The 11,276-nt window shown below is 38.6% G+C and overlaps 1 non-coding gene across 1 annotated transcript; it reads right to left on the bottom strand.

Annotated features, from left to right (window-relative positions):
* Positions 1-8,138: 8,138 nt before the first annotated feature.
* LOC141662731 (small nucleolar RNA R71) lies at positions 8,139-8,245 on the bottom strand. Its single transcript, XR_012550829.1, has one exon. It is a non-coding gene; the product is annotated as a small nucleolar RNA R71 (small nucleolar RNA).
* Positions 8,246-11,276: the final 3,031 nt, after the last annotated feature.

The raw sequence follows: 11,276 nt of genomic DNA, 5'->3' as shown, positions 1-11,276 counted from the left end.
CTTTTGAGATGATGTGTGATGCAAGTGACTATGCAGTTGGAGCAGTTCTTGGGTAGAGGAAGAACAACATATTTCATGTGGTCTACTACGCTAGTAAGACCCTAAATGGTGCTCAATTGAATTATACTACTACGAAGAAAGAACTTTTGGCTATTGTCTATGGTTTTGAGAAATTTCGTATCTTATTTACTTGGGACTAAGGTGACAGTTTTCGCTGATCATGCTGCAATTCGATATCTCGTCTCAAAGAAGGACTCGAAGCCTAGATTGATTAGATGGGTTCTTTTGCTTCAAGAATTTGAACTAGAGATCAAGGACAGAAAGGGAACTGAAAATCAAGTCGCTGATCATCTCTCGCGTTAGAAAATCCTAATGTCATTTCATTGGATAAGACATTGATAAATGAGTCTTTTCCCGATGAGCAGCTATTTAGAGTGCAAGAAGAAGAACCGTGGTTTGCGGACATTGTGAACTACCTTATGAGTAATATCATGCCTCCCGACTTATCTTATGCTCAAAGGAAGAAGTTTCTACATGAAGTAAAGTGGTATATGTGGGATGAGCCCTTTCTTTTTCGACAAGGAGCTGACCAAATCATCAGGAGATGTATTCCCTACAGCGAAACGGGGGGGATCTTGCGAGATTGCCACTCAACGGCTTATGGAGGACATTATGGTGGAGAAAAGATAGCAGCTCATGTTCTTCAAGCAGGTTTCTTTTTGCCGACATTATTTAAAGATGATCACCAGTTCATTTTGAAATGTGATCAATGTCAACGTGTGTGTAATATGTCTAAGAGGGATGAGACGCCTCTTAATGTGCTTCTCGAGGTTGAGGTCTTCGATGTTTGGGGAATTGACTTCATGGGGCCATTTGTCTCATCTTGTATGTTAGATATATTTGTGATGTCATTTCTAATATAATTTGTTTAGTTTCAGAACTTAATATCAGGACTTATCAGGACTTACTGGAAATTAGAACTTACTGAAGTTAGAACTTATATCAGAACTTAAGGCCGTCAGGATTTATATCAGGACTTAAAGTGCGGGTACTTCAGATAAGGAATGCAGCTGATTTATAGGAGATGATCATGACTAAAATAAAGGAAAATATGCATGAAGAGTTGGACAACTAGAAGACTTATGAAAAGATAATATCTGATTGATATATTTTAGGAGACGGAATCATATTCCATATCAATTAGAAGATATCTTGTAACTGTGTACTATATAAACACAGCTTAGGATTTACACTATATGTGTTATCATTCACGAGAAAGATTATTCATTATATCCTAGCAGCTCTTAGTGATATTGTTCATCACTGAGAGAGTAGTTTAACCTACTTTGTAACAGAGTTTATTATATTGAATAAACTTGATTATTGTTACATACTTGTGTTCTAAATCGATTTGATTGTATAAACACTATATTCAACCCCCTTCTATAGTGTTGTGTGACCTAACAAGTGGTATCAAAGCCTCTCTGTTGATATACAAACAGTGAGATCAAGTTTATAATCATGTCTGACGAAACACAAACTCCACCTAAGCCCACAAAAACTCAAGATACTCAAAACAATCAAACCCACAGTCGATATGAGAGTATTAGGGTTCCCATACTGAGAGCATCTGAGTATCCTATATGGAAGGTAAAGATGGCTATATTTCTGGAAGCCACAGATCCAGAATACCTTGATAGAATTAATGATGGACCATATAAGCCTACCAAGCTTTCTGTTGCAGTGCTGATCAACCAGCAAAGATGATACTAAAGGAGAAATGTGATTACACACCTGAAGACATCTCATCTATTGCCAAGGATGTAAGGGTAAGGCATCTGCTTCATAGTGCAATTGATAATGTCATGTCAAACAGGGTATTTGGATGCAAGAGTGCAAAGGAAATATGGGATGCTTTGGAGACAAGATGTCAGGGAACTGAAGCCATCAAAAAGAACAGGAAGACTATACTCACACAAGAGTATGAGCTTTTTGACTCAAAAGCTGATGAGTCATTAACTGATTTATATGACAGGTTTGCCAAAATCTTGAATGATCTGTCACTGGTGGACAAGGAATATGATCTTGAAGATTCAAATCTAAAATTCCTTTTAGCTCTTCCTAAAAATTGGGATTTGAAGTCTACTACCATAAGAGACAACTATGACCTTACTGAAACTACTCTTGATGAAATTTAAGGTATGCTCAAGACTCATGAACTTGAGATTGATCAAAGGAACGAAAGGCATGGAAGAAAGTCAAAGACAGTTGCACTTAAAGATGAGGAGGAATCTCCTAAAGTGGTTATCTCAAAGAGGAGCAAAGGAAAGGCTCTCATCATACAGTCTGATTCAGAGTCATCATATTATGATGATGATGATTCAGGATATGAAAATTTATCTGAAATGGATGTTGATGCAGAGATGATGCAACTGTATGCTCTTATGGTGAAGGGTATCACAAAGATAGCCTACAGGAAATTCAGAAAGGGTAAGAAGTTTTCTAGGAAAGGTGGAAGTTCTGAAAAGAAAGGGTTCAGAAAGACTGAAAGCAAAGGAGGAAAGTCTGACAGAGGAGACAACTCAAATGTCAAATGCTACAATTGTGGTGAAAGAGGCCACATCTCTCCTGAATGTAAGAAAGGAAAAGTGATAAAGGCCAGGCACTTATCACAAAGAAGAAAAACTGGGTAGACACTTCAGATTCTGAAGAAGAGGTGAACTATGCTTTGATGGCAAATGCTGATAGCAGTTCTGAAACTGCTGAATTGAAGGTACCTCATTCAACTCTTGCTTTTCATACTGATGATATTTTTGAGCTAAGATTATATCTGAAAACCATGTTCATTAGTTTTAGAGATCAGACTTTAGAAAATGAAAGATTAAAATCTGAAGTCTTGCTCTTAAAAATAGAAATGACTACTTGGAAAAAGAGTTAATTATATTCCATCAAACTCAGAAAGAAAGAGATGAGGCTTTTTATGTTAAAGATGAACTACTAAAATTGAATAAATCTCTTAAATCTAAACTGGAAAAGGAAAAGGAGATAATCAAACCTTGGACTAACTCTGGAAGAACAACTCAGAAAATCTTAGAAAATGGAAATTGGAAGGAAGGACTAGGTTATCTAGATGATAAAGAAGAAAAGGAAACTGTGTCATCTAAACCAAACTTTACCAAGAAAGCTGAAAAGCCTAAAGTTAATCCTGTCAAGTTTGTGTCAAATTCTGACAAGTCAAAATCTGAAAAGGAAGTTAAGGACAAATTACCATCTGACAAACTAAGACAAGATAAACCAATTGTGGTAAATAGTGGCTTATTGACAAAGAAGCAGCTTAAGCATACGCTGAAAGAGATTAGAAATGTGAACAAAGTCAAGGAAGCTAGGAAAAATAGGAATGGAAAGGAAGGTATGAATAAAAGCAATAATTATATGCCTGTTCCTAATGCTCCTAGAAAGAAATGCTATAATTGTGGAAACTCTAACCATCTTGCTTCTTTTTGCAGGAAAAATAAAGATATAAACTATTTACCTCCTAGATCAGGAGTTAAGAGTCAGTCTGTTAGGTTTAAACCACAAAATCCTTGTTTTCATTGTGGTAGTTTATGGAATTTTATTTATACTTGTAAGGAATATCATAGTTTGTACTATGATTATTATCAAATAAAACCTTCTTTAAAGAAAGTTAGTGTAATTTCCTTCTAGTGTAAATTCTGATGCAAAGTCTGATATAAAGTCTGATAAAAAGCATGTTAGCATAAACTCTGAAACTAAATCCACTACAAATGCTAACAAACTTAAAAAGGCCAAAGGATCCAAGCAAGTCTGGATCCTTAAAACTAACCAATAGTGGTCTTTGTGATTGCAGGGAACAGGAAAAACATCCTAGTTCTGGACAGTGGATGTTCAGGACATATGACTGGAAATAAAGCCCTGCTATCAGACTTTGTGGAGAAAGCTGGCCCAGGAGTTTCTTATGGAGATGGCAATATGGGGAAGACTATGGGATATGGCAATATAAATCTTGGGAATGTTATAATTGAATCAGTAGCTCTTGTCTTAGGAATTAAACACAATCTGCTAAGTGTGAGTCAAATCTGTAATAGAGGTTATCATGTGGATTTCTTTGAAGAACACTGTGAAGTTGTAAGTAATTCTACAGGCAAAGTGGTTCTGAAAGGTTACATACATGGTAACATATATAAAGTCGGACTTTTAATAAATTCTGATGGTTCTGCAATCTGTCTGTTAAGCAGAGCATCAATTGAAGAAAGCTGGAATTGGTACAAGAGACTCTCTCATTTAAATTTCAACAACATAAATGAGCTAGTAAAGAAAGATATTGTGAGAGGACTGCCAAAATCAATATTTGCTCCTGATGGCCTTTGTGACTCATGTTAAAAGGAAAAACAAAGAAAATCTTCATTCAAGAGCAAAACTGAATCCTCAATTCTTGAGCCTTATCACTTACTGCATGTTGATCTATTTGGTCCAGTCAATGTCATGTCCATTGTAAAGAAGAAATATGCTATGGTTATAGTGGATGAGTTCATAAGATACACTTGGGTGTATTTCTTGCACAAGAAGAATGAAACTGCATCTACTCTAACTGATCATGTCAGACAGTTAGATAAGTTAGTCAAAGATTCTGTTAAAATCATAAGAAGTGATAATGGAACTGAGTTCAAGAATTCAATCATGGAAGAGTTCTGCAAAGAGCATGAAATAAAGCAGGAATTTTCTGTACCTGGAACTCTACAGCAGAATGGAGTTGTAGAAAGAAAGAACAAGACTCTTATTGAAGCTGCACGAACTATGCTTGATGAAGCAAAGCTACCAACCTATTTTTGGGTTGAAGCTGTGCAGACTGCTTGTTTTACACAGAATGCTACACTCATAAACAAGCATGGAAAAATACCATATGAGATGGTGAAGAAAAAGAAGCCAAATCTGAAATACTTTCATATATTTGGATGCAAGTATCTTGTTCTTAAGACTCATCCTGAACAATTGTCAAAATTTGATCTAAAAGCTGATGAAGGAATTTTTGTTGGATATCCACTTTCCAAAAAAGCCTTCAGAGTCTACAATTTAAGAACAAGGGTTGTCATGGAATCTATCAATGTATCTTTTGATGATAAAAAGATTACTGGACTTGAAGATTTCAATGATCATGATCAGCTGAGATTTGATAATGAAGATGTAAATTCTGATTATATAAATTCTGATGACCTAAATCCTGATATTGTAAGTTCTGACCAGTTAAATTCTGATGTCATTGAAACTGTGGTAACTACTCCAAAGGAAAATGCACCTGTTCAGGGGGAGCAAGCTGATGAACATACTACATCTCAAGACTCTCAAGAAGCATCAGAACCAGTCACTGGCTCTTCAAGTTCTGATTCATCAAGTGCTAATGAGCCAAATTCTGACAATTCTGGAAACTCTGATTCTTCAATTCCTGAAGGATCCAACTCAAATTCTGGAATCTCAGATAGCATAACTTCAGGGGGAGCATCTGCAAGGAAGTGGACTAAATCACATACACCTGACTTAATAATTGGAGATCACGAAGCAAGTGTCAGATATAGAACAACAACATCAAATGAATGTCTCTATCATTCCTTTCTATCTCAGACTGAACCAAAGAAAGTGAAAGAAGCTCTTCAAGATGCTGATTGGGTGCAAGCAATGCAGGAAGACTTAAATGAATTTGAAAGAAATAAAGTCTGGACCCTAGTACCAAGACCAAAGAACAGATCCATTATTTGTACAAAATGGGTGTTCAGAAACAAAACTGACAGTGATGGCATAATTAAAAGAAACAAAGCAAGGTTGGTTGCTAAAGGTTACTCTCAACATGAGGGTATTGACTATGATGAAACATTTGCTCCAGTTGCTAGATTGGAAGCCATAAGAATCTTTTTGGCTTATGCTGCTCACAAGAAGTTTAAAGTCTTTCAAATGGATTTGAAAAGTGCTTTTCTCAATGGAGAATTGGAAGAAGAGGTATATTGATAAGTGGCATTTTATACCACTTAGAACGTCTTAAAATGGCTTAAATTGGTGTCTTGAAATCAAGTATTTTGTGTATTTGATGTATTTTTCTAGTGTTTATGCATTTCAGGGTTTTAGTTGCATTTCGGGCGAGGAATCATCAAGAATAAGCCTTGGCATGTGTTCACCATTGCGAGAGGAAAGAAACGGGCAGATTACGGCGAAGAAACGGAGCAAAATCAGATTTTTTCCAGTAGAGGTCTGAGCGCCCGCTCAGCATTGCTGAGCGGCTGCGCAGCAAGCTGAGCGCCCGCTCAGCTATGCTGAGCGGCCGCACAGGGTCGGGAAAAAAGACAAATTATTTTAGGACTTCTACTTCTGTTTGGTTTCCACTTCTATGTAATCTGAGTTTTATGGGACTATTATATAAGTAGATTTGAGACGTTTTCACAAGGGGGGATTAAAAAGAAGATTGTGTTTTTACGCAAGAAGCGAAGGAGATAAGGAAGAAGACCGATTTAGCACACCGCAACGAAAAGGAAGCATATCTTCTTGTGATTCTTGTTTCGTTGTAACGTTGAATGCTAGTTTTCTTGCTTTGAACTTATTTACTCTTGTGACGTACTCTGTTTTAATATAGTTAGTTTAGTTATTATTTTCTTGTGTTTGTTTATCATGATTTCATATGAACCCATAATGACGATAAGTTCTATTATGGGCTAATCGTGATCATGGGGTTGCAACGGATTTATTATGGAATTCTTTAGTTAATCGTTTAATACTTTAGCGTGTGATGATTGCATGATATCTAGTATTGGTTGTGCGTATTCGTCTTATGTGCGTCGCGAACATATAAGATAGGGTGTTAATCTCTTGTGAAGCGACGGTGGATCTTGAGATTTAGAACTTGCCATGCTAGCATAGGTTCATGTACGTTGTGCATGATTAGTGGGTAACTCTAACAATTTTATTTGCCCTATGTAATCAAAAGGAATAACTTGTGCTTAAATCGTTGTGTTGTCAATTTCTGTAGACATATAGGAACTCAACATAATTGATGACTATTCAACTTCTATCTTAATTGTGGATGCTTGGTAGAATGGTATTAGTACAATGAAAGTTGGCTTTTATCAGTTTCGTGTTATTCGATTAATATCATCAATGTCACATGCTAAAGGTAATAACAATGGCTATAGAAGGAAGTAATAATGAAGTTGTGATCTCATGAGTGTTTTATTATTGATAAATTGAAGTGTTAGTTAAGTGATTAATTAAGTAGTTAATTATAGTTAATATTTAATCAACAATTTTAAGTGTTAGTGTCTTAACATTGAGAAGTAATCATACTTTGGTGAGTGAGTTTAATTAGAAAATAATTTAGTCTGAGTCTCTGAGGGAACGAACTAGAAAATATTCTATATTACTTGCGAACGCGTATACTTGCGTGAATATTAGCGCGTGTTTTCGCCCTAACAAGTTTTTGGCGCCGCTGCCGGGGACTCGGCGTATTTGTTTAGTTTATGTACTTACCATCATTGGTCATTAGGACTCAGTGATTAGGACGTAGTAGTTACTTATTTTTTCCGGTTGTGTTTCAGGTACTTTAGCAAGCGTTTATGCAAACTCGTTCTCGTGCTCGCAAGAGGACTTTAGATACAGCTGAGGAGACAGACGAAGTTCTTGATATTCCGGAGAAGTTAGATTTTGAGGATTCGGATTCAGGAACTGAGCAGAAAGAACCAGTAAACATGGGAGATCGTATTGTTCAAGCTGATCCAGCTCTTATGGATTTTTCTCGGCCTAAAATTGATGACATTCAGTCAAGCATCCTTCATCCGGCTATTCAAGCTAACACCTTTGAAATCAAGCCGGGCACTATTCAGATGGTGCAGAATTCTGTTTCTTTTGGAGGAGCGGCAACTGAAGACCCCAACATGCACATAAGGAATTTTGTCGAGATCTGCAGCACTTTTAAGTATAATGGCGTGACTGATGAGGCTATCAAGTTGAGGCTTTTCCCATTCTCACTGAGGGACAAGGCTAAAAACTGGTTACATTCTGAACCAGCTGGGTCCATCACTACGTGGCAAGATCTTGCACAAAAGTTTCTGGTGAAGTTTTATCCGATGGCAAAGACTGCTGCTATGAGGAGTGCTCTTACTCAGTTTGCGCAGCAACCTACAGAATCTATGTGCGAGGCTTGGGAACGCTACAAGGAAATGTTGAGAAGATGTCCACATCATGGAATGCCGGATTGGATGGTGATCACTGGTTTCTATAATGGTTTGGGGGCCCAATCTCGGCCCATGCTCGATGCAGCAGCTGGAGGCGCCTTATGGGCTAAAAGCTATACTGAGGCGTATAATCTTATAGAGACGATGGCTACAAATGAGCATCAAAACCCAACTCAGAGGATGACGTCAGGCAAGGTAGCAGGTATTCTGGAAGTTGATGCAGCCACCGCTATTGCAGCCCAGCTCTAAGTGCTATCAATGAAGGTTGATTCTCTGGCTACATATGGAGTTAATCAAATAGCTATGGTTTGTGAGCTTTGTGCAGGTTCTCATGCTACGGATCAGTGTTCTCTTGTCAACGAATCTGTTCAGTATGTGAATAATTATCAGTGACAACAGCAGCCTGTGCCAGTGACCTATCATCCTAACAACAGAAATCATCCAAATTTCAGCTGGGGGAATAATCAGAATGCTATTCAGCCACCATATCAGCAAGGAGTGAGTAAACAGTTTAACCCACCTGGATTCCAGCAACCACAGCAGTATGCTACAAGGCAATCATATCCTCAACAGGGAAGTACAGCTGCACCTACTAGTGCTGATTTTGAGGATCTTAAGCTGTTGTGCAAGAGTCAGGCGGTTTCTATCAAGACCTTGGAAAATCAAATCGGTCAATTAGCCAATGCAGTGCTCAATCATCAACCTGGCACTCTTCCCAGTGACACGGAAGTACCAGGCAGGAAGGAAGCTAAAGAGCAAGTCAAGGCTATTACCTTAAGGTCTGGAAAAGTGGATGATGCTGAAAAGGCAAAAGAAGTAGAAGCTGAAATTAGAGATGAAGAATCTAAGCAAAAGGAGAAAGCGGCGGAACCAAGGAAGACTACTGTTGAACACACTCTGCCTGAGGCTAATACAGGGGAGAAACAGCTCTATCCTCCACCACCTTTTCCTAAGAGATTGCAGCAACAAAAGCTGGATAGACAGTTCGGGAAGTTTCTGGAGGTGTTCAAGAAACTTCACATCAATATACCTTTCGCTGAGGCTCTGGAACAAATGCCTAGTTATGAGAAGTTTATGAAGACTATTCTTTCAAGGAAGGTGAAACTGGATGACCTTGAAACCGTTGCTCTCACGGAAGAATGCAGCGCTGTTCTGCAGCAAAAGTTACCACCAAAACTGAAAGATCCAGGAAGCTTCACCATTCCTTGCACCATTGGCAATCTGACTTTTGACAAGTGCCTTTGTGATTTGGGAGCAAGCATTAATCTGACGCCGTTGTCGATCTTTAAAAAGCTGGATCTGCCTGATCCAAAACCCACATACATGTCGCTACAATTGGCTGACCGTTCCATTACTTACCCAAGGGGCATAGTTGAGGATGTGCTCGTCAAGGTGGATAAGCTCTTCTTTCCTGCAGATTTTGTTATTCTGGATTTTGAGGAAGATAAGAAGATTCCCATAATCTTGAGAAGGCCTTTCTTGGCTACTGGCCGTACCTTGATAGATGTGCAAAAAGGTGAACTTACTATGCGGGTCCAAGATCAGGATGTGACCTTCAACATATTCAAGGCAATGAAATTCCCTACAGAAGATGAGGAGTGCTTAAAATTGGATGTGATTGATTCTGCGGTTACTTCGGAACTCGATCGCATTCTAATGTCTGATGCATTGGAAAATGCCTTAGTGGGGGATTTTGACAACGATGATGAAGATGGCAACGAACAATTACAATATCTGAACGCTTCTCCCTGGAAGCGAAAGCTGGACATACCATTTGAATCTCTTGGTACATCTGACCTTAAGAATGCTGAAGGGAAGCTCAAACCATCAATAGAGGAAGCACCTACCTTGGAGCTCAAGCCATTACCTGAACACTTGCTTTTTTAGGTGATTTATCTACGTTACCTGTTATTATTTCATCTGACCTTTCAGGTAGTGAGGAAGACAAGCTCTTAAGGATTTTGAGAGAATTCAAATCGGCTATAGGATGGACCATAGCAGACATCAAGCGGATAAGTCCTTCATATTGTATGCATAAAATTCTGCTAGAGGAAGGTAGTAAGCCAACTGTGGAACAGCAGCGAAGACTGAATCCCATCATGAAGGAAGTGGTGAAGAAAGAAATTCTGAAATGGCTGGATGCAGGCATCATTTATCCTATTTCTGACAGCTCGTGGGTGAGCCCCGTACAATGTGTACCTAAGAAAGGAGGTATCACTGTGGTCGCAAATGAAAAGAATGAGCTCATCCCTACTCAAACAGTTACAGAATGGAGAGTATGCATGGATTATAGAAAATTGAACAAAGCCACAAGGAAGGATCACTTCCCTCTTCCATTTATTGATCAGATGCTTGACAGATTGGCGGGTCATGAGTATTTTTATCTTCTGGATGGTTATTCCGGGTATAATCAGATTTGTATTGCACCAGAGGATCAGGAAAAGACTACCTTCACTTGTCCATTTGGCACGTTTGCTTTTCACAGAGTTTCGTTTGGGTTATGTGGCGCCCCGGCCACTTTTCAGAGATGTATGATGGCTATATTCTCTGACATGATTGGAAATAACGTCGAAGTGTTCATGGATGACTTCTCCGTCTTTGGACACTCATATGATGAATGTTTGAATAATCTGTGCGCCGTACTCAAAAGATGCGTGGAAACTAATTTGGTGCTCAATTGGGAGAAATGTCATTTTATGGTGCGTGAAGGCATTATCCTTGGGCATAAGGTCTCTAGCAAGGGTCTGGAGGTGGACAAGGCCAAGGTGGGAGTCATTGAAAATCTTCCCCCACCTAATTCTGTGAAAGGAATCCGTAGTTTTCTTGGTCATGCGGGTTTTTATCGACGATTCATCAAGGACTTTTCAAAGATATCTAAGCCGTTGTGCAATTTGCTTGAGAAAGATGTGCCTTTCAAATTTGATGATGAATGTTTGGCAGCATTCGAGACTCTCAAGAAGAGTTTGATCACTGCACCAGTTATTACAGCACCAGATATGACAGAACCGTTTGAGATGATGTGTGATGCGAGTGATTATGCGGTAG

Source organism: Apium graveolens, chromosome 5 (genome assembly GCF_009905375.1).
Source record: "Apium graveolens cultivar Ventura chromosome 5, ASM990537v1, whole genome shotgun sequence".
Taxonomy (NCBI): domain Eukaryota; kingdom Viridiplantae; phylum Streptophyta; class Magnoliopsida; order Apiales; family Apiaceae; genus Apium; species Apium graveolens.
Note: the sequence above shows the minus strand (reverse complement) of the source record. Positions and strands in the feature narration are given on the sequence as shown.